The sequence below is a fragment of the Chinchilla lanigera genome, unplaced genomic scaffold, assembly GCF_000276665.1.
Source record: "Chinchilla lanigera isolate Chin_1 unplaced genomic scaffold, ChiLan1.0 scaffold00002, whole genome shotgun sequence".
Lineage (NCBI taxonomy): Eukaryota > Metazoa > Chordata > Mammalia > Rodentia > Chinchillidae > Chinchilla > Chinchilla lanigera.
Genome location: NW_004955403.1, coordinates 46,760,682 through 46,774,700, shown reverse-complemented (window position 1 = coordinate 46,774,700; position 14,019 = coordinate 46,760,682).

The window sequence follows — 14,019 nt, the reverse complement described above, 5'->3', positions numbered from 1 at the left end:
AAAGCTCTAAGAGCCGTATTTACACGATCAGCTGTCATAGATCCAAAGTAGCCATTAGTGATAGTTAGGTAAATAGAGCGACTTCAAATGTCCCTGAATACATATTTGCAGAATAATAGGCTATTGGGAGAGGTGCTTCTCTATTAAATGGGCTCTGCTTTTAAAAATGAAAGTCTGGCAGGTTCCAGGCCAACCAGGTAGTCCTTGATTAACATGTGCTTGCGATTGATGACATCTCATCATTCTTTGGATTCTGTCATGGTGATGGGAAGTGTGCTCCATCGGGTTCACGGAAGGCTCAGGATGCTAGTCAGTGTCCTAGTCTGAGGGCAGAGGCTTCTACTTAGATGTCCCTAATGGTGGTAATAGATCTCTGCATCTTACTTTCATTGTTTCAGAAAGTCTAACCCAGATAATTCATTCATCATATGGTGTAATTCAAGACAAGGGAAGAGTTTACAGTGTGGAGCCAGATTGCTTGAATTTTAATTCAGCATCACAACTCACTGGCTGTGAGACCTTGTCTAGTTTATTCAATCTATCTGAACCTCAGACTCCTCATTGATAAAATAAACACAATAGCTTTACCTATCTGGCATGATGGCTGCCTGATTGGACACAGGAAATGCACTTAGGGAAGTTCCTGCCTTACAGTAAATTCTCAATAAGTGACTTTTTGTTTCTGACTAAATTATAGGAGTTCTAAGCAGATATTGTATGCTACGGATTCTTGGCAATGGTACATCTAAATTAATTTTTATTTATTATTAAATGTAATTTTCTTTAGGAATGCTTTCTCTAGTGTTGTGAGGTATGCTAATGATATTTTGATTGGGATTATATTAAATCCACATTGCAATTTTGGGAGTATAGCCATTTTCACTATGTTTGTCCTTCCTATCCATAAACAAGGCATATCTTCCTATTTTTTGATATACTCTTTGATCTCATTTTTCAGAGTACTGTAATTTTCAATGTATACATCCAGAAGTAACTGATCTATGCACTGAAAATTGCAGTACTTATAATCTGAGTAGTAGACCTTTTACTTCCTTTGGATGCTATTGTGAAGGATGTGATTTCCCTAGTTTCTCTTTCAGAGAGTTTGTTGTTTGTGCACAGGAAGGCTATTAATTTTTGAGTGTTGAATTTGTATCCAGCTACAATATTTAATTTGTTTATTAAACCTACAAGTCTTTTGGTGGAGTTTTTGGGGTCTTCTATGTAGAGTATCATGTCATCCACAAATAACAGTAATTTAACTTCTTCCTTTCCTATCCTTATTTGTTTTATTTCTTTCTCTTGTCTAATGGCACTGGCTAATGTTTCCAGAACTATGTTAAATAGGAGTAGTGATAGTGAACATCCTTGTCTCAGTCCTGATTTTAGAGTGACAGCTTTCAGGCTTTGACCCTTTAATATAGTATGGTATTGGCTCTTGGTTTGTTGCAGATAGTTTTTATCAATTGAGGTAAAGATCATCTATTCCAATTTTCTGTGGGGTTTTTATCATGAATGGATGTTGGATTTTGTCAGATGCTTTTGTGCATCTATTGAGATGATCACGTGATTATTTTCTTTGGCTCTGTTAATACTATGTATTACATGTATTGATGTGAATATGTTGAACCATTCCTGCATCCCTGGGATCAATCCTACTCGGTCATGGTGTGTGATCTTCTCAATGATTTGCTACATTGTTTGCCAATATTTTATGGAGGATTTTTGTGTTTATGCTCATTAGGGAGCATTGGCCTATAGTTTTCTTTTTTGGTTGGGTCATTTCCTGCTTTTGGTATCAGGGTGATACTTGTTTCCAGGAATGATTTTGCTTGCTTTTACCTGCTTCCCTTTCAATCTCATTTAATGCAGAAGAGATCTAGGATAGCAAAAGTAATTCTGGGCAACAAAGGCAAGGCAGGGGGCATCACAAGCCCTGACTTGAAATTATACTACAAAGCTACTGTGATAAAATCAGCATGGTACTGGCAAAAAATAGACTTAAAGATCAGTGGAACAGATTAGAAGATGTACACACAACTTGAAACTCACTATCAGCCAAGTTATCTTTGACAAAGGGGCCAAACATGTTCACTGGAAGAAAGACAGCCTCTTTATAAATGGTCCTGGAAAAAACTGGCTTTCTGAAGACTAAAAATAGACCCATGTCTATCACTATGCACTAAACCAAAGTCAAAATGGATCAAAGATCTAAATACTAAAACAGAAACATTAAATCTACTGGAAGAAAAAATAGGCAGAAATCTTGAAGACATAGGTGTAAGCAGAGACTTCATGAATGAAACCCAAGCTGCAGAGGAAATACTACAAAGAATCAACACCTGAGATTGCATCTTTATTAAGAGCTTTTGCACAACAAAAAAATCACCAACAAAGTGCAGACAGAACCCACAGAGTGTAAAAAATTTTAGCCAGTTTTCCCTCGGACAACGGACTTCTATGTAGAACATATAAAGAATTTTAAAAATCAGCATCCCTAAATTCAAAGACCCAATCCAAAATGGGCATCTAAAATGAATGAACACACTTCTCAGATGAAGAAATACAAATCATAAATAAATATATGAAAAAATGTTCAACATCATTGGTCATTTGAAATGTTCAAACTAAAACAACACTGAGATTCCATCTCACCCCAGAAAGAATGGCTATCATCAAGAAATAAACCAATAACAAATGTTGGAGGGGCTGGGAGGAAAAAGGGACCCTTCTCCGCTGTTGGTGGGTGTGCAGACTGGTGCAGCCACTGCGGAAATCAGTGTGGAGATTCCTCAAAAAACTAGGACTAGAGGTCCCACTTAACCCAGCTCTCCCCCTTTTGGGTATCTTCCCAGAAGAATTAAAGACATTGTACCACAGTGATATATGTGCACCCATGTTTATAGCAGCACAGTTTGTAATAGCTAAATCTTGGAAACAACCCAAATGCCCGTCAACTGAGGAATGGATAAAAAAGATGTGGTCTTTTTATACAATGAAGAGGTGTCTTCTTTGGCCTTTCACTGCCTTCTTAGTTGCACAGATGTGAGGTGAAATAGTAGAAAACACCACCAGAAAGCAACAGATGAGCCAATTTCCAGAGTTTACGAGAAGCCAGAAAAAAAAAAAAAAAAAGAAAAGCCAGGAACACTTCTTGCTTTGACCAGCTAGCTGAGGTGGGAGGCTGGTATTATGTGGAGTCCTGGCAGCAAGCTGCTGGCTTGTCCAAGCCTGAGAGTACCAGTCAAGTTTTCAGGAATTGTAAGAGCTCTTGGATCTTGGCAGATTGATAACATCCATGACAGGAAGTTGGCAAATGCTACTGAAAGGTTATTTTTTTCTTGGAGAACCATTTACTAAACATTTACCAGCCCTAAAATGGGCACTAGGTAGTCTTCAGCAGAATCATGTTTAGTAGTAAGGATAAATTAAGCCCAGAACAACATCTGCTCTGGACCTACCTTCACAAAGCTTAAAAGCAACCTTCAAAAGGACTAAATTAATCTCTAAGTTACTTAACTTCAGCTAAGCTCCAATAGTTTTGTGTATGTATGGTCCCGGGGGATTGAGCCTCAGCCTTTGCACTCAGTTACATCCCCAGCCATTTTTATTTTTTTATTTTGAGCCTGGGTCTCACTAAGTCACTAAATTGCCCAGGCTGGGATCAAACTTACAATCCACCTGCCTCAGCCTCCCACAGTGCTGGGTTTACAGGCATGCACCACCGTACCTGGCTATATAATTTGGAAAGTAACACAACAAAACAAATTCTTAACACTATACCATTCATAATAATAGGAATAGCCTTACACAAATTTAATTCATTTTCATAAATCTGTCCAAAGAAACAAAATAAACACTCCTCCCAAAAAAGCCAGGTGATTTCACTGAATTCCACAAAACATTTAAGCCAAAATACAGTAAACCCAAGTCTCTACAAACTCTTGCACTAAGTAGATGAGGAAATATTTGTTAATTCAAAATGCTATGAGAACAGCATTACCTTTCTACCAAAACCCAACAAGGACATCACAAGAAAAGTAAACTGCATATCAATATCCCTCCTGAACATAGATACAAAAGCCTCAGTGAAATATTAGGAAATCAAATCCGTCAATATGAGGAAAATAATGTAGCACAACCACCTGTAGTTTATCAGAAGGGGGCAATGTCATTTTAACATTCAAAATCAATCCATATAATTCACTGTATTAACTAATTAGTGAAAAAAAAACAGATGTAAGAATTTATACAATAGGAGTCCACGTTTTATAAAATTCTGGAAAAAGTAAAACTTCAGTGGTGAGAAACAGGTCACCAACTGTGTGGCCTTGGGGTGGAGGAAGGTGATTTGCTCTACAGAGCCACTCTTTGGGGTTAATGGAAATGTAACATTTCTTGAGAGTGGAAATAGTTGTGTGCCGTGTCAAAATTTACCAAACAGTATTCATAAAATGGGTGATATTTGTTGAAAGTAAAATAGACCTCAGTAAAGCTGATTGAAAAGTTTTTTTGAAAAAAGAAGTTTTTTGGCCCAAGTCAACAAATGCTTTCACAACAAAAGTGGCTTGTATAAAATCCTCTTATCCTTCTAGACCCCCTTGTTTCCTTCCTTTTTAGCTCAGGAATACTACACTATTGGTACAACATGACTGCTGCATGGTTAGTCACATACATTGCCTGCCACAACCAGAGGGGGCGTCAGTGAGTTTCCTAGTGGGCATCTCAGGGGAGGTCAGCGTGGTCCTCAAGTCTCTTCAGTGCAGACGAGGAGGTTTTAGTGTGGTGATGTGGTTCTCTCCTTCCTTCCCTTATTTTTTCCTGTAGGTAAATGTGTAATTCACCTGACACACTTTCTTTGGTTCAATCAAAAAGTACACATCACCAGTATGTCAAGAACTAGACATAGACATCAGAAGACCTGATTTTAAAAGCTGAATCTGTGCAAAATTGAAGTAAATAAATTCTTCCACCTGTTTGGTTTCAGAATTGCCCTTCTTAAAAAGAGAATGGACGATATCTAAAGTGCTTTCACTGAAATCTGATTCCTTACTTTCCAGAAGAAAGTACTACACTGCTGCTACTCTTCTGTCAAAGAGACTAAAAGTGTTTATCTGCTGTCTGTACATAATTTCAAAACTCAGATCAGCAATACTTAACTCCCAACGACATTCAGTGCAGTGGATTTCAAATACAATTACACTTCTCCATCTAGTACTGAGTTCTCTTGATTTCTTACCTCTCCAAAACAGAATCAGGGAGGAGGAAATAAGTCTGAGAACAAACAGGGGAGGAGGGGCTACAAAAAAATCTACTCGCCAGTGTGAGTATTGTCCCAAAAAAAAACCTAGAGACTGACATAGTGTGGCTCTTTGAACATTTTACATCTAAACTTAATAAAATGAACTTGTTTGTTCTCAAACCAGTTGTAGGTTATCAGTAAATTAAAAAGTACATTGACAAACCAATTACAAAGGAGGAGCTAGAAGAACCATAAAAGACAGGTACAATAAACTACAAATGATTCTAATGCAGAAAATAAATTGCGCTATACACACAGTTTAATGAGTCCTCAGGGAGCTACTGTGTTGAAGCCAAGTACAGTTCTTGATTGCTAGTACTGCTATTTCATGTTTTAAGGGACAGCCTCTCTCATATCCAGAAAACCTTCCAGAGTGCCTCGGCCTTTGATAACTCTAGAAAGCTACTGTTTACTCTAGTATTTTATTTTACAGCTATTCTGCACGTGTAAATGTTGTGTTCTCAGCAATGCTGAAGCTCCTGGTAAGGAGGGTTCTACTCCTTAAATCCTACCCAGCCATCTCCATCCATGAGAGCAAGACTGCATCCTTACATGAGAGTAGTTTAGGGCAAAGAATCACAGTGCCCAGGACACAAAGTGGGGACTCAGCTAATGTCATCAAATGAATGATTGTGGGACTATGCCGTTCAAGATATGGTAGCGTGATTACGGATGGAGGAAGCGCTATGTCTTTTTCTAAACTGCATTAAATGGTTGGATGCCATCCTTTTGCTCGCAACAACTTACTAATCTTTCTGTCTACTTAATTAATCTCTGAAATTCCACAAATTCCCAATGAGTTTCCTGATTGTCCTACCATGACCTCATAGATGCTCCTCAGTCCCACGAAGAGTGTATCCCACACTCCCACAGCCTTTCTCTCTCTCTGTCCTCGGGGTATTCTTGCTCCTTACACTGATCTCTGATTTCAGAGATCGTTGATCTCTCTGAAACATTTCTCTGATCTCGGACTCCTGTTTGACATGCGTCATTTATACACTGGATTTAATATTCGCATTTTATTCTCTTTACTCCTTCTGTATTCACATCCACATAGCTGTTTTAGAGTGTTGGAAGAGCATAACTTTGTAATTTTTTCAGTTCCCAATGAACAGTTAGGTACTTAAAAATACCTTAAGAAATGTGAATTACAGATTGAGGGATTCAAACACTTCCAACAGAATGTTTTCATTGGACACTTTCCAGTAACAAAAGATTTTAACATGAAAAAGGGAGTATATTAATTGTCACTGACCCTTCTGTAAAATTCTGGGAACAGCAAACACGCCTACTGTGTACCTCCTACACAGATAACACAGGGCTAGAGCTAGGAATGCCATGGCAGTAGAATTCACCAGAACACATAAGCATTCACCTATTTAGTCTTACTATAAATTGATATCACAATAGAACACATTTTGAATCTTAGAAAAAAAGGTATGAAAAGAATTACTCATATTCCCTTTACCCTGGCAAGACCATTCATAAATACAGTAAAGCCTTAGTTCACAAATGCTTCTGCTTGCAAACACGTTGGTTCCCAAAAAAAAGGGGTCCACAAAATTTTGCTTCCGTTTGCAAACCCCACATGAGGTGACAAACACAATCACAACCATCTTCCCCACACAAACACAAATGCAGCCCCTCTTTCCCAAAATCATAAAACAAATTAAGTTCATAAACTGATGAACCACTGTACCTAAGAAAGGCTAATTTAGTAGCTGGGTAGAAAACACAGTTTCTGCCCTGGAGTACTAAAATCCTGGTGGGAGAGATAAGAACTATATACTTCAAGCAGCTACAAGACAAATCAAGGCTATGCATAGCCAAGTATTGGATGGATCATTTACAAAGAAGGAAATAGGGGCTATAGAATGCTTGCTACCAAAAGTGCCTCAGGGTACTACACCCAAAGTATGAGCAAATGTCTAGCAACCAAAGTCCTGGTGTCTGCCTGTGAGAACAGCTTAGAAACAAGCCTTCCCCTTTCCACTTCCTACCTTCAGGTCTCTCTGTGTGATCTCCTTTGTACTTGGCAGTTTCTCTTCCTGCTTCTTTGCCATCTTGTGCTTTAACCACAGTGGGCTCACCAAAGGCCAGGGAGATGGGGCTGCCCAACTCTGAGCTCAGTAAACCTTTCCTTTCCGTAAAGTACCCAGCCTCTGGCATTTTGTTATAGCAACAAAAAATGGACGAATACAGCACACAACCCTCACTTTATCTTAACTCTTTCAATTTAAGGAGTGTGTCCATAAACATGCTTTAGAGTCTAAGACCTGGAATGGAAAAAATGGAAGGCATTGCAGGTGTCATTCAGCATATCCATTAGACTCCTCATTATCCAACTGTTCAAGCTATGAGACTATGCAAGGAAGCCAAAGTGTTTTTAATAAGACAATGCTCACCAACTGCTTAACAATTAGCTTCATTCACCATTGATGTTCAGCTTTGCCCTTTGTGTCAATATTTTTGCTGGCCAGTCCTTCCCTGATCATTATAAATATTCACACCATGCCAACTGGTTTCAAAAGAAAATTAAAACTCTTATTAAAAAAAAATCCATAAAGTCAACCACATCAGCATCGAAGGACTGTTCAATCATGTGCAGAACTGTTAATAAATGAACAGCTAGAAATAAAACAGTTAATAAACTAAGAGAAAATAGAAAGGATGGTGACATAAACTACTTCAGAAAAAAATGGTCTGAGTATCCATAAATTATGAGAGGCCCTTGGGAAAATCTAGGAAATTACTGAATACTTCTGCAGAATCATTATCTTTGTAATATGAAACTCAAGAAATGGAGGTCATCAGGTACTTGTGATAGGCAAAAAAGTCACATACTTCAACTGAATGTGAATATGTATACAATGTCTGTTCATTCTAAGAATAAAAGAGTTTTGACTTAAATACATATTTTATCTCCAAAAATAAGAAAATCTTATTTAAGATAAAGTCTTTGTCATTTTTTAATTTGGACATAAGTTCCAGATGTAAAGTCAACCTTGTACCAAGTAGTGAAGGCCACTTACAGCTATGGTGGTATATGACTGAAGTCCAGAAAGACCAGCAGCCTTTCAAAGGTCACACACCTGGTAGTGGCAGAACTAAGTCACTTAACACTCCCATCATACAGAGATTGCTAATCTCTGTGCAAAGAGGAAAAGAATTTGCCTTGTACTTAACATGGCTTTTCAGTCAAGGTAAGAATCTGATGGCAGAATAAGTAAAAGATACTGAGGAAAGATCTTATGGAAGATTAAATAAAATTTGTTTTCCCTTCACTTTAGCTAAAGAAATGACATGTCTAAAATGGATCATAATCCCAAACGTACATTCCAAGGATAAGACTTGCCCATTTTAAAGTGTGTTCTGCTGCAATTAAGAGTTACTCTTAAGATAGGGATTAATTTTAATTATTCTGTGTGGGGTTCTTTCTAAAAGAGAGAGTACATGGAAGACACCACCATGCCTGCTGCCTGATTCCTTCCAGGAAGTGATGATACAAGACTACAAAGAGTCTCAAGTTGTTATGAACTGAATCTTTGTGCCTCCTACAGTTCAGACATTGAAGTGCTCACTCTCCAACATAATGGTGTTTGGAGGTGGGACCTTTGAAAGATGAGTAGATTTAAATGAGTTCAAGAGGGTGAGTCTCTGTCTTGGTGTACCTGCTCTAACAAAATACCTGAGGCTAGGTAATTTATTAAGAACAGAAATGTATTTTCTTACAGTTCTAGAGGCTAGAAGTCTGAGATCTAAGTGCCTGTGGGTTTGTGGTCTGGTAAGTGTTCAGTATCTACTTCCAAGATGGTATCTTGAATGAGGCTGGGGCAATGAGGTACTGTGTCCTTGCCTGACAAAAGCAGAAAGAAAAAGGAGTGAACTCCCTCCACCAAGACCTGTTATAAAGCCACCTAACTGCATGCACAAACAAGGGATGCTCCTGACCTTATCGCCTCTTAGAGGCTGCACCTGTTAATAGCATCCCACTGGTGACACCTGATTTCAGAGCAGACACGGTCACAGCATACAAGTCCCATGGTGGGATTAGTGTCCTTATAAGGAAAGGAGAGACCAGAGTATATTCTCTCTTCTCTTCTCTCACTCTCCCTGCCATGTAAGGTTCACAGAAGCTGCTGTATACAAGCTAGAAAGTGAGAGCCCTCACTGGAACCAAACCTGCCAGCACCTTGATCTTGGACTTCCCAATCTCCAGAATTGTAAACAATATATCTCTGTGGCTTAGGTTACCTCATTTGTGCCACTGTATTATCCCAGCCTAAGCTGACAAAGACATAAGTATTACCCAGTGTTCTCCAGAGAAACAAAACTAATAGGATGTATGTAAATATAGAGAAAGAGATTTATTATAAGGGATAATGAAAGCTGAGAAATCCCATTTTCAACTGTCTACAAACTGGAGGCAAAGACTTGAGAATTAGGAGTAATTCTCCCCAAGAACAGGAGAAGATGGATGCCCTAGCTTAAGACATAAAATTCAAGCTTCCCCACTTTGTCTTCTACGCAGGGCCTCTCTGAGTGGAATGAGACCCATCCGTATTGGGGCAGATAATCTGCTTTACTCAGATCACCAATTCAAATACTAATCTCTCCCAGAAACTCCCTCATAGACACACCCAGAAATGTGTTATCAGCTACCTGTGCATCCCATAGCCCAGTCAATTTGACACATAAAATTAACCAAAGTCTCCAAACCATAATTTATCCTTAAGTTCAGGATGGGTAAGAGCTGAATGGCTATGGATGGCAAAGTGGCTGGAGGCTCTCCCACCATTTTTCTTCTCTAATTCTGGTTTTCCTTCATGTGATTATAAAGCACTTCCCTAAATCAATGTTTTTTTTGTTGTTGTTGTTGTTTTTTTGGCTTTTCTCCGGTACCGGGAACCGAACTCACGACCTTACGCTTGCCAGGCAGTCGCTTTGCCGCTGAGCTAAATCCCCAGCCCCACCTAAATCAATGTTGAAAACACATTTTTAAAACATGGATTTTAAATGATGCCAAAATACTAGCCTGTCCTGGACATCTTCATGTCTCAGTTCACCACAAATGGAATGCAACTGAGAAGATGGATATATTTAAGCCAAAAAGAAATTTACAGACTAAAAATCAAAGGTTGGAAAACAATACTCCATGGAACAGAAACATGACAAAAAGCAGGAATAGCTACCCAACTTTCTGACTAAGTGGATTTGCAGCCAAGATTGATTAGAAAAGGTAAAGAAGGTCACTACATATTGGTTCAAGGAACAATTCAACAGGAAGCAATAACAGCTATTAATATATATGCACCAAACAGCAGTTCAACCAACTTCATAAAACAAGTACTTCTGGACATAAAGGATCAGATAAACATAAACACAATTATAGTAGGGGAACTTTAATGACCACTGTCATAAATAGCCAATCAACTAGACAAAGAAATCAACAAATAAATATCAGAGGTGAACAAAAACTTCCAACAAATGACTTCATAGACATATATAGAGTGTTTCACCCAACAACCACAGAATATACATCCCTCTTAGTAGCACATGGGACTTTCTCCAAAATAAATCACATAGCCAATAAAGTATGCTTAAATAAATGCAGAGAATCAAAATTATACCATGCATTAATATCAGATGGTAACACAATAAAATTAGAAATCAATGGCAAAATAAACACAGAAATTATTCAAATGCAGGGAAACTAAACAGTACACTCTTGAATAATCAATGGGTCACAGAAGAAATCAAGGAAAAAATAAAACAGTTCCTAGAATTAAACTATAAGGACAGTACAACATACCAGAACTTATGGGATACAATTAAAGCTGTCCTAAGAGGGAAGTTTATAGCTGTAAATTCCCACATGACAAATATAAAATGAGACCAAATAAATAACCTAATAATGCACCCTTCAGGGTCTTAAAAAACAAAATAAATAACACCAAAAAAAATCCAAAGCTAATACAAGAAAGAATATTATAAAGAACATAGCAGAGATCAATGAAGTGGACCCTAAAAATAACACAAAGATCAACTAACTGAAAAGTTCGTTCTTCAAAAGAATAAAAAAATAGACACATGCTTAGCCAATCTTACAAAAAAAGGAAAGCAAAAGACCCAAATCAAGGCAACTGGGAAAGAAAAATGTGAAATCACAACAGATACTGCTGAAATCCAGATTATTAGCAACTGTTTCACAAAACTGTATGCCAACAAATTGGAGAATTTAGAAGAAATGAATAGATTCCTAGATACATATGCATTATCAAAACTGAACCAAAGAGATATATAAACCCTCAATAATCCAATAATAGGCAATGAAATTTAAGTAGCAATAAAAAAAAAAAACTACCAAGAAAACCCAGGTCCTGATGGAGTTACTGCTGAAATCTACAAAAAACTCAAGGAAAATCTAATGTATATACTTTCAAAAATTTTAATGAAATCAAAAAGGAAAAGTCCTCCCAAAGTCACTCGTGGAAGTTAACATTACTCTTATCCCACATGTACTAAACAAGAACCCAACTGAAAGAGAACTACAGGCCAATCTCACTAATGAACATAAATATAAAAATCCTCTGCAAAATGGTGACAAACAGAATGTAACAAGCCGTCAAAAATATCACACATCATGACCAAGTAGGCTTTACTCCAGAGTACAAGGATCATTCAACATATGCAAGTCAATAGTGTAATACATCACATAAAAGTGCAAGGATAAAAGTTACCAGATCATCTCAGTGGATGCAGAAAAAGCATTGGACAAAATCCACTCATAAAAAAAACAACCTGAGTAAAAGAGTCATGGAAGGACCTTATCTTAATCTGATAAAGGCCATTTATTACAAAGCTTTGGCCAACATCATATTAAAGGAGAAAAATTGAAAGATTTTCCCTGAAATCTGAAATAAGACAAGGATGTTCACTATCACTACTCCTGTTCAACATAGTACTTGAAACAGCACAGCTATGAGGCAAAAGAAGGAAATACAAGTGATATGTCAAAGGAAAGGAAGAAGTCAAATTATCATTTGCAGATGACATGATCCTCACACAGAACACTCAAGGAGTTTCACCAAAAGACTCCTAGACTAACCAAATATAGCAATGTAGCAATGTAAAAAATCAACACACAAAAATCAATAGTGTTTCTGCACACCAATAATGAACTCAGTGAGAAAAAATCAGAAAAATGACACCATTCCCATTGGCATAAGAAAAAATAAATACTTAGGAATTAACCTAACCAAGAAAATGAAAGACCTCTACAATGAAATCCACAGCACTCTGAAAAAAGGAGATTGAAGAGAGTATCATAAAGTGGAAAGATATGATAGTCAAAATGGCCATACTCCCTCAAACGACACACAGATTTAATGCAATCCCAAGCAAAATACCAGTAACGTTCCTCACAGAACTAAAATGCATATGGCACCAGAAGAGATCCAGAGTAGCAAAAGCAACCCTGGATAAAAAGAGCAAACAGGTGCCGTTATAATGCTGGATTTGAAATTATATTACACAAGGCCATGAGTTTGATTCCCGGTACCAGAAAAAAAAAATCCCCCCAAAAAAATTATATTACAAAACTACAGTGATCAAGAGAGCATGATACTGTCACCAAAACAAATACATGGATCAGTGGAGCAGAACAGAGGAAGCAGAGACGGCCCCACGCACATTCAGCTATTTGATCTTTGACAAACATACCCTGGAGAAATGATCGCCTCTTTAAGAAATGGTTCTGAGAAAATTGGCTTTCTACATACACAAGATTGACTCTAGACCCATATATGTTACCATGTACTAAACTAAAATCAAAATGGATCAAAGATCTACACACGAAGACAGAGACACTTAACCTGCTAGAAGACAAAAGTAGGCAAAACTCTTGCAGACATAGGTATGGCAAAGACTTTCTCAGCAAAAAACCAAAATATAAGAAATAGTACCAAGAATCAACAAATTGGATTTTATCAAAAATAAGGAGCAGTGTCAGAGTCCCCTGGTACTCAGGCAAATATAGAGCTAGGGAGATGTTGCCATATGGGAATTTACTATCCTTCTAAGGGTTCCCAAGCCAGGACAGCAGACAAAAAACAAGACCTTCAAGCATCATTAACTTTTTAATTTTGCAGCTGAGGGACTTCCAGGGCTGGTTCAAATAGAACTGGCTCAATTCCACAGAATATGAAAACTACCATCAAGGGTTTCTGAAGAGTAAATAATACCAGGTGAACTGGGGAAGAAAGATAAGCTTAAAGAATGACCACAATGACTATGAATTTCTTAGGGGTTTGAGGGGAAATGTCTTTTTTATCTCACAGCTGTGACCTGAGGAGAAACCAAGGTGGTAAAACGTCACAGAGGGTGCAGTTAGCACGAACACCAAGAGAAATCTATTTCAGACCAGAGGAATTGGAAAACGACTCTCTGTGCCAAAAAAAGTGTGAGAGAAATCCCTATGCCTGCCCATTCTTCTCTTCAACCCTTCCCCCATGCCAGCCCCTATCACAGAGCTCCACCATCATCACAGTGACAAAAGTGGCAGGGACACATAAAACATGAGGAAGAGGCTCCTGTCATCCTAAGAGAGAAGACAATTCCCAACTCTTTCTCAGTCTTTTCTCCCACCACTGTGCCCCCAGATCAGTCACACAGAACTGTGTGACATCACATAGAGGAGAGGAGCTAACATTCTTAAA